The sequence below is a fragment of the Ambystoma mexicanum genome, chromosome 12 (genome assembly GCF_040938575.1).
Source record: "Ambystoma mexicanum isolate Mex_15411 chromosome 12, UKY_AmexF1_1, whole genome shotgun sequence".
Taxonomy (NCBI): Eukaryota; Metazoa; Chordata; class Amphibia; order Caudata; family Ambystomatidae; genus Ambystoma; species Ambystoma mexicanum.
The window spans coordinates 926,782,064-926,797,779 of NC_090936.1; the positions used below are offsets into that span (position 1 = coordinate 926,782,064).

The 15,716-nt window shown below is 44.8% G+C and overlaps 1 protein-coding gene across 1 annotated transcript in view; it reads left to right on the forward strand.

The window, feature by feature from the left end:
- The window catches only part of CFAP54 (cilia and flagella associated protein 54), a 3,669,934-nt gene that overhangs the window by 298,545 nt on the left and 3,355,673 nt on the right, over window positions 1-15,716 (forward strand). The window lies entirely within an intron of this gene.

The following is a 15,716-nucleotide window of genomic DNA, read 5'->3' on the forward strand; positions in this document are numbered from 1 at the left end:
AATCACGGGAGGAGATTTACACATTTCTCCCAAAAATACTACTGCATTTTGATCTTCATCATTGGCTGTTTTTAACGAAAAAGGCGTGTATATATTTTGCACAAGTAACGGCTCACTCAGAGGAGTGACTTTTGCAAAATGCTCACAGCATTCCGGTGATGTTTTTGGAACGACAACCTGCAAGGGGCTGTCAGGGGGAGTAAAATGTGAACTTTCCGTATTTAAGTGAGCCAAAGACAGCTTTATCTTAGCTGGAATCTTACCCTTATCCATTAAACATTTACCGTTCCTTAAGGTAGTAGATGAACACTCCATTTTTCTGAATGGCTACACTCTGTCAACTTAACAATACTAGAGCGTTAACCAGGTTGGAGGGCAAGAAACAAACAATGCTATTTCACTCTTACTGAGCCTCAAATACAATTAAATCACAGTACCTCACAAAATCCAAAATTGCTCAGTAAGACTCTCCGCTCGCCAAACGCCACGCACTGCGCACAGCGAACAGCAAACAGCCCTTTGCGGTCCTTCGCGGTGCGCAGCGTGGATGCGCTGGAGGGCGATGATTAAATACAGCAGGCCAGGGCCAAGGGGGCGGAGAAAGAGGCCGGCCCACAGATCACCTATACAGGCAGAAAAAAAAAAAAAACGAAATAAGTATAGTACTTATGAGTTATATTATATTAAACAATTTACATCCACAAGAGTCCGTGCTTTGGAGTCTTTACTTCTCACTAGGGAGCAGGAACAGGAAGCACAAAAAGTCACCTGATTCATGCGAGTCAGGCAGAGTGGGTGTCCCACAAAAAGACTTCCTCCCAACGCTGGCACGGCGAAAAGCAGCGAGAACACACCAAACGCTGGAAGAAGAGCGATGTCCAATGCTCAGAGCACAACTCAGCACAACACGGCGCGGCACAGCAAACAGCCCTTTGCGGTCCTTCGCGGTGCGCAGCGCGGATGCGCTGGAGGGCGGTGATTAAATACAGCAGGCCAGGGCCAAGGGGGCGGAGAAAGAGGCCGGCCCACAGATCACCTGATTCATGCGAGTCAGGCAGAGTGGGTGTCCCACAAAAAGACTTCCTCCCAACGCTGGCACGGCGAAAAGCAGCGAGAACACACCAAACGCTGGAAGAAGAGCGATGTCCAATGCTCAGAGCACAACTCAGCACAACACGGCGCGGCACAGCAAACAGCCCTTTGCGGTCCTTCGCGGTGCGTCAGGTGTGTCAACTGGAAGCTGCAGAGGACCGAACGAAGGAAAAGCAGCCGTGAGAGGGAGGCAGACCAAAATCCTTTGTTTGCAAACCACGAGAGAGTTCCCCAATGCCAGCAAAAACCAGTGAGTCCACCCAGAAGTAGAGGGGATCAATTGGGGAGCTTGGGGGGTGACGTATTGACAAACATGCCGAGGGAGAACATTGGGAAACCATTTGAGAGAGAATGAGATAAAGAAGGGACATATTGAAAAGGAGGGTGCTTACATTTCAAGCAACCCCTCTTCTAATGTGTGAATGGACCTATGAAGCAGTGAGATTATATACAAGTAACTTTGGGAGCGGGCGAAGACCCCTGAGTGAAGCAGAAGTCCTGGCAGGAGAGTACATCAGGCAATTGGAAACAATTGTGTTAGTCAAGAAAGAAGAAACCACACCACCTGACAGGGAGAAATACCAGGTGTCCTGAGAGGAAACAAAAATTGTAAAACCAGACCGTTTTGTGTGCAACTGTGTGGTACTTGGTCATACAAGACCTAAAGAACTATTGTGTGTCTAAACCTCAAGGAACAAAGAAGAATCCAGGGGAAGGGAACTACCCTCTGAAACCAAGAATCTTCCCTCTTAAAGAACTTTTGTTTGGATCATTTTTTCTTTATGAACACTTTTCAAAACCTTCAAAGGTTAAAGACATTTTCCTTTTCACCTTATAGTTTAGTTCATATAATGTGAGGGTCAGAAAAGAGCTTTGGACACAGGACAGTTTTGTTTTTGACATCCTAACACATACAGATCATTTGTTTTTGTTTAGGTAGGGAAATTCCTCTTAGAGCAGTGTCAGAGAGGCCTTTTCCCAACACCTTTTAGTTTCAATAAAAGTCTTAAACCAAAACATGACAACCTTGTGTGCGACTCTCATTTCTGACTCCTCACAGGATGCTGCCATTTTAAGAACTTTGGAATGGGGTTGTGATGTGCAAGCATCCCTCCACGCACTCTGCCCTGCCTGGCTGTCACCCACTATCACCTCCCTATTTTTCTACTGCATCAACGAGGTGTGGGAAGAGCTTTTTCTGTGTGCCTACTGTGAGACTCCTGAAGATATTCTCCCTCCTATTTCCCATGGATCCTCAGCGCAGGTGGCCAGGGAAAGGCCATCGATCTTGGATCCCGACCCTGTAGGTGGTGTCATGATGCCTACCCCCGGGCATCCAGACCAAGTCCATCAACCCCGGAAGCAGGCATCATGTTACCTGGAGCAAACCCAGCAACCCCTGTTAGGGGGGCTATCTGGGTACAGTCCTGGTGCCATAGGCGCCAGGCTCATATGTTAAAACTTACCTGATGCAGACCATGCTGCAAGGGATCCAAGCATCCAAACCCATGTGAGGCTTGAAGGGACTATTTTATCTTAGGGACTATTTTGTTACTCGGCTGAGGCTGTGGAGGAATACTTACCTGGGACTACTTTGAAGGCTATTTAAACCACGCCAGAAGAGCAGCACATGCTTCGCGTTATTCTGCATCCAGCAGCGTAACGCTCACCGTGTCTGCAGTCAGCATCCAGCATCCTGCCACGCCCGCCTCCAGTCCAGAGCGCCTAGAAAGAAGGGAAAGAAGAAGAAAGGTTAGACAAGAACTTTACTGGATTTCTTACCTGATTTCGGCTCCAGCGCATCTTCGAACCAGAAACAGACTTCATTTTAAACGCGTCGCATCGCCAGCAGCAGCGCCGCACCATACTCACCGTTCCTCGCAGCATTTCTACGATTCGGTGCTGTCTCCATCACCAGGTTGCCGCATTCCAGCGCCTAAGGGGGACAAGAAAACAACAAGGTGAGGCAAGGGAACAAACAAGGACAATCTCTTGCCACCATATGCTTACCTGATTTTACCGCAGGAGGTATTATCCACCAGCACGCCAAATCTTCCTACGCTGCACCTGCAAGAAAAGAGAAAGCAGCAAGTTAAACCTTGGCATCATTTACCGGACAGTGTTACAAAACACATACTCTTACCTGAACGCTTTCAGTTGCCACAAGACGATCATCTTTTGGGTCTAAGCTGCAAAAGAAACGAGGAATTGGACAAGAGTGATTAATCGGACATTTTGAACTCATTAGAACTATATACTTACGGCCTTTCACCCGGAGGATTGGAGCCAAGATTTGTCCAGAACTCTTCCAATATCCTCAAACCAGTGAGGTAACTGGCCATCAACGCGCCCCTGCATTCTTCGCAGGATGGAGAGCTCATCATACAAAACTATAAGGTGAGCTTTGTGAAAGGGAATGTCAGAAGCGATAAGTAGGGACGCAGTGAGGTGTTAATACTCAAATCCACGGGTGGCTAATTCCCTTTCCACGTCTTTAGGAGACTACTTCTACGGGTCAAGCAGACGAAGCTAGGTGGGCCAGTCCAGTCAGTCATCTCTGCACTATGCATCACGTTGGTGGAGACCGTGGCTGTCCAGTTCCGCTTGACACCCCTGTGGGAGCCAGGTGAGCGTAACAGGTGGACAAGCAATGGGAGGAGAACAGCATTGCCTCCGATTCATTTATATGAACCGATGGCCTCTTACCCAGGATTTGTACCCAAGTCTTAAGAGTCTAGCACTATCTTTATAATCAGAGGAACTTTTTCTTAGCTGTCTTAACTCTTTATTAAGTTCCCTCTTTCGCTCTGCCAACATTGTGTTGTATTTGTGTGTATATTCCTGCTTCTTTTTAACATTCTTACCACTCTGCACTTTTGGTGGATATAAGTTCCCCAGAACCTGTTGGATTGCTTTATCATAAGTGGTTGGGTAATACAAATCACCTTCATCATTTGAACCCATGTGAAAGATATGCTCATTAATCTGGTGCGATAGTGCTGGCTTCCACACTAATGCATTTTTCCCCATAGTAGCCTCTACTACCACTTTACAGTTATTACTTACAGTATAATTCACCGATTATTGCATAGTTAGCACTAGATTTTAGTGGCTTTACATTGCTGAAACAAAGATTCTGACAAAAATATATAGTCCAAAGTGGATCTCACAAGGGCCATTCTCCCACGTGAATTCGGGGGGTATTATCTTCCCTTAACTTTCCCTTGCTATTGTTAAATCCCAAAAGTTCAATTCAGCTCTTATTAGTCTCCGTTTCTTCACCATTTCAGAAGCCCCCCACCTACTTGCTTCAGAATTCCATTTGGGGTCCAGGCATTCGCTATTAAAGTGACCCAATACAGTTATCTCAGCATCCTCTTTTTACAGAGCATTTGCAACAAGGGCTGAAAGTGCTTCCATGAAAGTTTCAATCGTTTCAGATTTTGGATTATATGTTGCAGACGTAACAACCTCGGTTTGACAAGGTTCTTCGGTCGCCTGCCATTTTTACCATTTGAATGTCTCTCCTGTGTGTTTGAACTTTGGACATTGATAAGCCTATGCGGTTTTTCACAGCACACAAGAGGCCCCCTGCTGGGCAGCTCTGTGCTCCTTGAATAGCGTCTACTGTTAAAACCACATAGCCATCTATAATAGGACATGATGTCAACCAAGACTCCTGTAAACATAGCAAAGCACCTTCAGGTAATTTTGAAAAGTCAGAATACAAGAATTTGTAACCTCTGCAGTTCCACAAAGCCAGAGAGAGTGCCACCGATCATCTTCCAAAGGCTTGGGCATTTTCCCCTCTGTGTAGTGCAGACATTGGGCCTCATTACAAGTCAGGCAGTCCGGAAACAATGGTGGCGGTAAATCTGCCGCCACTGTTGTTTCCGGACCGGCTGATTCCGAGTCCTGCAGGCGGGAGGTGTCACTCGCGCCAGGTCTGGGGCAAAATAACCCACTTCTCCCCCTCCAATGAGGTATATGATGTGGAAGAAGAACCAAAGATCTTAAGTATAAGTATGTTGTGAGGTACCCACTCGGCCAACCTTACAGAACAGGTGCGGTACAAACCTTACCCAAGGTGGATGAAGATCCTCAAGCCGCAACTAAGGAGACTTCAATTGACAGTATTGACAAAAGCGCCAAGAAGTCGAAGCCACTGACTTTGTTAGAGACACCTTGACATAGCAGCATTGGACAGGAAGCACACATGCCATCCGCACAGTGAAACACAAACACGCACTCGATTACACAAAGAACACGGATGCCCAGTTCTATAGTTAGAGGACAGCTACATGTAAATACTGCCATTACTTTATTATTTTGTCACTAGCTTAAACGCAGCAACGCAGAACCTGTAAGAAGCAAGAGATCCTGAATGAAGCTTGCAGATGCTTATGTGCAATTAACCTTATGGAACTGCAGGAGCACCTATGGGACCTGACAGTCCAGCCTGACTAACATATGGAGAGTATAGAAAGCACAAACCTGTAGAAGCCATGTTATGGCTTAGGAAAATATACAGTAAAGCCACAAGCCCTTAGCAAGAGCTGAGCTGAGGCGAATTCAGTCTGGACAAGAGCAAACGTGTGAGACAGAACCCGCTGCCAAGGCCACTAGATACGAACAACATTCCATTCCCTGAAAGACAGTACCACCAGCTGCAGTAGATGCAAATAATTGCTCATAGTTCAGAGCTGCAGAAGCTCCAAATCATGGTCTCGGAACACGTGACTCAGCCGACTCCAATAATGAACTGAAACCAGAGCTGGGGAAGAGACATGATCCCACACCGCCAGACAGAAGTTGGCAACAAATATGTTAAAATGGAGACAAATGTTGCACGATGTGAACAGGTACACTCCTAGTCTAAGGTGGTGCACATAAGTTACAATACTGACACATAGTCACTCATATGACCTTGAGAAGGTACACCAAGAGCTGAGAACCATGCAGATCCCAGGCCTGGGAAAATCAGCTCTAGCCAATCACAGTTCAGGCCCCTAGGGGTGGGTAGAACATCTCAGATACAGCCTCCCCTGAGGAGATGTTAAGGTCCATCGTTTCGAATGTGGACATAGCTGCTAATACCCTAGCACCCATAAAGAGGAAAATGCTTAAGAAATGTATTAAAGGTAACATTAACAAATTTGCAGATCGCAGCAAGCAATGTAGGAGGGCAAGTTTTAATATTCATGGCTGCAGATGAGTCATTTTTGCATTTAATGGTCTTTAATTGTTTAATGATTGACGCCATTTCATCTGTACAGATAGTAGTAAAGTTGATCCGGAATACCTGTTCGTAGAAAAGTACTGATGCGCGAGGCTTGGCCTGCGGTACTGGATGTCCCACAAGATAATATATAGAAGGTACCACAGAGAAGTGCTTCTAGCTTGGCACCTTCCTGAGGAGGTAAAGGACACCCTGGGTGGAGGTGTGTTTGGGGATTGTGGGGTCCGTACCCACCCCAGGAATGTGAAGCTTAGAGCCTACTTCTGGAGATAGTGTACATCTCCCTCCAGGATTGCGATACTGCTAAGCAGGCACAGAAGGTGCCTGTGACTGCTACTTCGGTAGCAAACAACCTGAAACCTTCTAAGTCAACTTCCTTCCTTCTCCGGTTATTTCCATCACAATAAGGACCATAGGCCTTATTTAGCTCTTAGTTCGGTAACATATGATGCTGCATATTCTTCCAAGCGCAAGACGCATAAGCACAAAAATCACTACTCGCCTTCTTCAGGTCTGCAGAATTTAGTTTCCCTTCTTTAGAGCCTATTCATATCTCTGCCCAATTTCTGGAGGTTTTGGCTTCCAGACTTAGTAGCAAATGTGTACATCTGGTGGTTCCACCTTCTGAACCTGTTCATCCCCCTCCTCTTAAAATACAGAGCAGTGACTGAGATGATGATGATACTTCTGATGAGTGACATCCCTATTCACTCTACCAAACAGCTTTTCCCAGTAATGTCCAAGGCTATGAAGGCACCTGGCTTGCTACCTCCGGAGAAACCTACTCCTTCTGGTCAGTTTTTTGAGATCCTCATCCTCCAATCCAGAGAATACTTATCTTGAAGTCTTTAAATGTAAAACAAAAAACATCTGAAGATGAAATCTTAATTGTCATTGCAATATAACAGCCTGGTCTGTGGTGGGGTATTACCCAAATTGACCTTTTACAATTGACCTAATTGACTTGATTATAGTGTCCTAATTGACCTTCTGCACAAATGACCTTTATATTATTGTAGTTATTTTATATATGTATTGGGTTGGTTTTGGATTATAAATAATACAAGGGGATTGTGGGGGGTTGCAGGGGTTTTGTATTGGGTGAGGGGTTGCGGGGGGTTTTCCTCCCCGCGTATATGTCCTAATTGATCTTTTAAATTGGGTCCATTCTCCCAAGGTCAATTCTCCTGAGGTCCATTGTGAAAAGGTCAAATAGTATACATCCCTGTGGTGGTATCGGCAGTCCTACACAACAGTAACGGGGATATTCAGAACCCTTCTGCTGCAAAATGGACACAGACTACTATGCCTGGGAGTCTCGGGGCCAGACATTGTACCAAAACGTTACATTGGTTCATCAGCTTATAAACTTGACTTCTGTTCTTGCTGAATATAATATCCAGAAGTGGGAGGAACTGTGGTTTCCTCTCTCTGGATGCACAGGAATAATTTTCCTTGGGGCTTTCTGCAGGGAAAGGAACAGCTTTACAACAAGCCAACACATACCTTACTGGTATGACTTCTTGGGCTGTTAACTCCTTATTTGCATTCATAGACGCTCTAAAGACATCCTCTATTGATTCGGATGTTCAGTGCACATTCATTTGATGGGAGAACTTTATTTTCAACATCAACAGATGAGGTCCTTTAAAACTATAAGACTGGCTCAGTAATTTGAGAAGTCACTAAGCTTTGTTTCTTCTGATAAGTGAGGGTACCAAACATCTTAGACTTTAAGGTCCTATCAAGCCAGGTTGTTGGCTAAAGGCAAGTCCTCATAGTCTTCTTCAACAAGCGGTTTTGGTAAAAAGAACAATTGATTTCATTTTGAAAGCAAAACTACAGTATCCTGTTCTTCCAACCAGTATACTGCCCCAGAGTCATCCTCTTCCTTTTCTTCCCAGGCAGCATGCATCGCCTCAGGGAGGAAGGCTTTCCTCCTTTTACAAAACCTGGACAAATATCACTCAAGACCTCAGGGTGGGGTTGTCTCTGAATATTCCATCTTCTCCAAGGTTTCACAGGTCATCAACTGAATTGGTGTTGAAAATTCAAAATCTTCTCCCAGTAGTTGCTGTTAGGGAGAATTCTCTCTTTAGGCTGAATTTCCTAACCTAATGAGTCCCCCAGCAGCTTTGCTGAATTTCTGGAGTTTGTTTTTTTCTCCTGCCAAGAGCGAGACTCTTTTTCTCCCACTCTTGGACATGATTTATGGTGTTCCTTTGACTGTTAATGTGTTTTATGGGCTATGGGGTCCTTTACTCCATAGGGTCTCATGTGTTTTTACTATGTGTGTTACACAGCACCCTCCGTGCAGTAACACAGGGGTGTCAGAGTGACACCCCACCATAGACTCCATACCCTGGGACTGACTACTGTCTCCCAGGGCATGTGAAGTCACCATTGGCTTTACTAGTCCCAAATTATTAACAGAAACCAGTACAAACCATCATATTGTGGACGTACTGGTCGGGGCAATTCGATTGCCCCGGGGTCTGTTAGTCGAGGGGGCACGTCTCCGTCCCCCCTGATCGAGTTTTGGCTGGTGGCAGTGGAAACTACTTTTTATATTCGACCGCGAATATATCCCTATGGGATTTTCCCATTGTTCGAGGCTACCAACTTTAATTATTTAATTCTCATAGCCTCGAACACACCGCCGGTTTATTTAATTAATATTAATACGCCGGTTGGTATTTTTTGCCAGGACTCTATTCTAAAATGGCGTTTGTGTTCTCTTCTGTGACTCCAACCCAAGCCGAGCCCTTTGTTCCACTTTTTGGCGGGCTTCTCCACAGAAGCCTCCAAAAGTGGTGCCACTCTGTCTGGGTACCACAGGGGGTGTGGGAGGGGGTTTAGGCACCCTGGACTGAGTTACCTTGGTAACTCAAGTCGCACTCTTGTGTGATTGGCCCACTTAGCATGTTTGATTGACAGCTAGGCTGAGTGAATAGGGTATGCTGCATAAAAGCAGGGCTTTGGGGACTGGAACTTCAGAAGTCGCCACAGGACCTGAGAATCCGACGAGGGAGAAGCTGAGCCTATCTACCACGACGACACCACCGGTGGAGCCCTGCGGAACCGACTCACCACTTCCCGACGACAGAGAAGATCTCCCGGCTGGAGAGGCTTCTTCCCCTGACTGGTGGGCACAACCAGTTTACCTTCTTCTCTTCGCACCCCAGACCGGTTTGTGGTTGAACTGCCCATGCCAAGCACCCCAGCAGCCGGATAGCCACTTACCACTGGACCGCGAATCAACAGACCGCTACCTGAGAAACTCTGCGGCTGGTTTCTTCCCTGGCAGTGCAACGGACTCCTGTCTTCCTCCCCGACGAGATCCTCTCTTCCCCCGGACGAAGCACCGCTGGAGTGTTCTCACCACTTTGAGGTACCGTGTCCGCCAGGCCTCCCTTTCTAAAGATTGCTACAAGGTAATAATAACCCCTTAACCTTCTGGACTGGGCTGGCCGCCTTGACCCTCTAACTGGTTCCTTTCTTTGGTCCAACTCCTTTTTGAACCGTTACAAGACTCTTGTGCACTGCAAACGTGTGACCTTGGACACATTTCGTTTTGATACTCTTAAAGCGGATCCGGCCTACTGACTCTGAATTCACAGTGTTACTTTGCCTTTTTCTCTTGTTGTGTTCGTGAAAAAGTGTTGGGATCTGTTTCAATTTATTCTCTGCTTTTCTCTCCCTTTTTAAAAACGAATTATTAGAGTGCCATCTACATCAAGCGCTCACTGCTGTCTGAAAATAAGTGGGGTTTTACTTAAGACTTGTCTAATATTCTTTTAAGGGAGTGTATATCTTTTAGTGACCGTGTTTTTGAATTGCTTACTATTAGTGCCTGTGTGTTTTTCTAGATGTGGTTTTAAATAAATAATTATATCTCTTTTACACCAAGCCCTGGTCAGTGTTTACTTGTCCTATTGTGTTCTCTTGACCTATTGTGAATACTCTGTATACTGCCTAACTCTTCTTGAGGGAAGTCTGACTGCTCAGCCACAGCTACCAAGTGAATCTGTGTGGTACAGACTGCTACCAAGTGGGTTTACTGCCAAACACCTGTAGTCCTAAATCTTTTGCAGTGGTCCCAGAGGGAACTGCACAGGTTTCTGCCTAACAGTTGCCACAGAATTGGTACCAGAATAGAAGTGAGGCCCGGCCGGGCCTCTATTCATATTACTTAACTCTGCTCATGAAAGCAGGCGGTGTTCGACCTATTCTAAACCTCTCAGAACTGAACTGGTTCCTCCCTTTGGAAATATTTCAATTGACAATGTTTGGCCAAACTGTAAAGGCCCTCCAGGTAGGGGAATGGCTAACCTCAGTGTATCTCCAAGACATATTTTGCATTCATAACAGAGCATAACGAATTTCTCAGGTTCATAGCTGGCATTATCAATACAAGGGCCTTCCTTTCAGATTAAATGTGGTTCCCACTTTTCACGAAAGTGCTGTTAGCTGTGGAAGCCCACTTTCAACTTCAAAAAGTACACATATACCCCTACCTGGATTATTGGTTGATCAGAGCCCTCTCTGCGGAGAGAATCCTGTCGACGCTTTCCGTGGTTTTCAACACGCTAAATGCCTTCACCCTTCCGAAAAGATAATTTATCGGAGCAATTCTCAAGAAGGGTCATTTTCTCCTCAAGACAAGATCTTGGCCTTGGACCAAAACATTCATCATTTTACCACCAGTGTTCAAACACCACCGGGTGGCTCCAAAGACGTATGGGTCGAATGACTTTCTGCATTCTGATCATGCCTCTTGCCATGCTCAGATTGATGCCCTTTCATATGCACTTACTGTCCAACTGGAACCAGCTATCAATTCCCTGGTCCATAAACATGTCTATCATGAAAGAAGTTTAGACTTTACTCCTTATGTGGATTCAAAAAGAGAGCCTCCTGAAAGGGGCACCTTTTCTTAACCTTTCTCCAGCAATCTGTAACAAAGGGCTCTTCCCTCTCCTGCTAGCTTGGGCATTGCCTAAATCACCAGATCCATGGCCCATGGCACTGACAGGCCAGGCAGCGTCACAGAGATAATCTAGAAGTAAATGCTATCCTTCCGAGACTGAAATCATTCCTTCCAAAGGGGAAAGTGGTTAAAATATTCACTGACAACACAACTGTAATGTTTCATTTAAACAAGCAGGCAGGATCAATGTCTCCTTTTTCTTTTAGCCTCCCAACTTTTGGAGTGGTGTCTCTCCTAGAGTGTCGCATGTACATGAAGAAAATTACTTGAAATTGGATCCCTTGAACAGGCTTATTCATGTCCCACATGAATGGGAAATGAACAGATCAGTTATCAAGCCAATATTTTAATTGAGATTTCAGAACATAGATTTGTTTGCGACAGAGAACAGACACCTGTGTGTGGCTTATGCTTCACAGCAGGGGATGCAGCTCCATTCCCTCAGAGATGCTTTTAATCTGGATTGGTTGGGTAAGTTCCGATATGCATTCCCGCCCCCTATTTTCCTCTTATTAGTTGAACATTGCGCACCTTCATGACAGTATAAACTGCAGGATGTTTCTAATAGTCCCTTATGGGCCCTACCAGACATGTTTTTGAGACCTACTTCTTTCAAAGGGCAGGTTTCAGTTTCTTCCCAAGACTCGGGACATTCTGGTCCATCCAGAGGGAGTAGTGCTTCACTCCTTCCTTCCATTGCTGAACTTGAGTCTGGTTTCTGAAGAAGTAGCCTATGCTTTTTTTGGGATCTCTGAAATAAGCATTTCCATTATGTGTGCTGCAAAGAAAGATTCTACAAGAAGGCTGCACAAAAGAAAATGTCTCGGATTTTGCCATTGGGTCGACTATAGAAACATTAACCATCTAAGAGCTTCCTTACATAATCTCCTCTCATTTGTCTTACCTGTCAAACATTGCAATACTGCTATCGCTGCTTAGATTAATTCTCCCAAAGAGACTTTCTCTTTAAAAAACTGACAGTCTCCTCCACTTATATCCTCCTTTCAGGGAGCAGATTCTGCAGTGGAATCTTAACTTCATTCTGCTTGTGAGTATGCATAGTCATTGTGAGACTTGGGTCTTCTTAGTTGATATTTTACCTCACCTAGGAGAATAGGTGAGCTTTTTCCTCAGAGGATGCTTGCGTCATCTTTCATAAAGACAAAGTTGTTTTGTGGTCGGTTCCATCCTTCATCTCTCAAGTATTTCATTTAAATCATGAAATTCTCCTTCAGGTCTTCCATTACAGGCATTGCTCTTTCTCAGCAGAGAAAACTTTGCCCAATCATTATATGGAAAGAACTCTGAAATCTTATTTGGCCCGAACTAAAACATCTAGAAAACCAAAGCATCTATTTATAATGAATGGTGCTCTTCCTCCTATAAGCAAGCCGCCAACTCTATAATCAATAGATGGTTAATCTCTTGCATTACAAAAGGTTATAAATTATCTAAGCACCAGGTTTCTCAAAGGCTTCAGGCTCATTCCACCAGAGCTAAGAGAGCATCAATCACCCTATGAAGACCTGTACCTATCGCAGAAATCTGTAGGGCAGCCACCTCGGCCAATGCTCTTGGGATTTATCTTCCAGGAAGTATGCTTTCTTCTTGCTTGAACTCTGGCAGGACATATCTATTTTGTATTTGTATTTATTTTATTTGTAGCGCGCGCCAGGCCCAAAGGCATCCGGGCACGAAAACTTAATAGGCATAGTTACAGAACTGAACAACATATACAAAATATACAACAGAACGTAAATTACTGTATAGTGCAAAAAATTGTATATATAAGGTATATTATCATAGACATAATTACAGAGGTAAGTAAGATAAACAATGGTGTTACATAGACAATCACAATAGGCAGTTTATCATAGGAACATAATTTAAGCGAGACAAAGTTTAGTGGAGGCAGATAACTCTAGGTGAATGCTACAGGCAGAAGGCTGAATCAGATTTGAGCGAGAAGCCATGATTTCGTTTTCAGTTTAAAGGAATTGAATGAGGGCTCAGATCTGATAGTGGACGGGAGAGTGTTCTAGAGCTTAGTGGCCAGAACAGGGAAGCTCACACCCCCGGCTTTTTGGAGTTTAAATCTCGGCAGAGATAGGCTGTGTTTCTGAGCAGTTGTTTGGGGTCAGGAGGAGGTGCGGCGGGAAAAGGCGGTTGGATAGGTAGAGGGGGGCCTTGTTAGTCAACCATTTGTGAGTAAGGGCAAGTGTTTTCAGCGCAATTCTCTGTTTGACAGGGAGCCAATGCAGGTAGTCCTGATATCGGAAATATGTTGGTTTCTTGGAATATTTAAGGCCGCTCTAATGGCGTTATTCTGGGTGATTTGCAGTTTAAGGTTAGCCTGGCTGGTTCCCAGATAAAGGGCACTACAGTAGTCTATCTTGGACATGATAAGCGTTCTAGCTAGAGTGATGCTATTGGGGGTGGTGAGAAAAGGTCTGCAAGCCGCAATGAGTTTGCAGGTATATGCTGACGCTGATCTGACGCATTGGTTTGTCTTGTCAGGGACAGGGTAGAGTCGAGATAGATGCCCAAGGTTTTAGTATCCTTGGACACTTTAATGACATGGCCATCAATGATGAAGGACTGATACAAGTGATCTAATTTATTAAGTCGTTGAGAGGAGCCCAAGATGAGGAGCTCCGTCTTATCATCATTGAAGCAAAGTTTGTGTTGGGCCATCCAAGCCTGGATTACCAGATATACTTCATTCAGTGCCTTAGTGTCCGCAATGTGGTCACCTGTGATGGGGATGAGTAGCTGGGTGTCATCGGCATAATTAGTGTAAGAGACTCCCAGATAATCAAGAACATCAAAGAGTGGTTTGGGGAACACATTGTAAAGTGTAGGTGACACACAGAATCCTTGAGGGACCCCACATTGGATAGGGGCGGGATCAGCGGCTGCCGATGGGGAGAAAACCCTCATGTGTCTGTTGATGAGAAAGGAGCTGATCCACGCAGTGGCTGAATCGGAGAAGTAGGCGGCAGAGCGGAGGTGCTGGCACAGGATTTTGTGATTGACCAGATCAAAGGCCGCAGACAGATCTAGGAGTAGTAGCAAGGCTAATTTCCCATTATCTTTCAGGACTTCGATTTGAGTTTTCAGATCTATCAGGGCCGTTTCGGTCCCATGCCTGGGACGGAAGCTGGATTGTCTTAGTCCAAGGAGGTTGTTAAATTCCAGATAGTCTTGAATCTGCAGGTAGGCCGCACAATCAAGTATTTTGAGCATGAACAGGACAGTTGTGATGGGCCTGTAATTAGTTGGTATACTCGGGTCTAAGGAAGGTTTTTTTTAACAGTAGGATCACCCAAGCATCCTTGAGATTGTCAGGAACAATACCTGTTTTAAAGGATGAGTTGATAAAGGCTGTTATAAAAGGGGCAAGGTCATGATGATGGAGGCAGGGCAGGAATCACCTTGGCAATTGGAAGGTTTAATTCTATTGATGATGACTTCCACTTCAGCAATGGTGAGTGGAGAGAAGGCAAACGGTTTGATCTTGGGTGAAGCCGAGGGAGCAGTCATTATTGGAGTGGGCTGACGATTATCCAGCTTCAGTCCGTTTTGTTTATCTTTAATTTTAGATTGGAGGGACAAGATTTCATTCAATAAGGCTGTCTGGATATTTGCGCACCATTTGCTATCTTTAATACAGGTTTTAGGAGGTGTGGCAGGAGATTCAAGTTCCTTTAGGATCTTGAAGAGTTCTTTGGTATTCGAGTCTGCTTGTAAGATGTGATTATCAAAACACTCTTTTTTTGGCATGGTAGATGGCTTCTTTATAGTTAAGGGAGGCTAGGATAAGGCAATCCTTGTGAGCATCTGACTGATGGCTTCTCCAACGATTTTCAGCACAGCGTTTCGTTTTGCGGAGCACTCTTAACTGAGGTGTAAACCAGGAGTTAAGGTGCGCATGTGGTTTAGGCTTTCTCAGTTTAATGGGGGCGATAGAGTTTGTTTGTTTGTTTGTTTATTTATTTGTATAGCGCTCCTGACCCAGAGGTATATGGGCGCTTAAGCATCAGGTTACAGGCATAGGTAAGAACATTTGTACATTTGTGCAGTATAAGTATAGTTACAAAAGCAGTTATGAAAGCAGTTATAGTGGAATTAGTAACATCGTAGCGGATACATACATACAGTGTTAGTTATTTGTTGAGTAACCACGTGATGATCTTAGTTCTGAAAGGTTGAAATATAGGGGTAGATTTGATGTCCAATGGAATAGTGTTCCATAATTGTGAGGCTAGAACTGGGAAGCTGGAACCACCGGCTCTTTTTAGGGAGTATTTGGGCACTGTCAGTTGTAGTGTATTAGAGGATCTGGTGGCTCTAATATTCTGTCTTAAGGTGAATTTATCAGTTAAATAAGGTGGG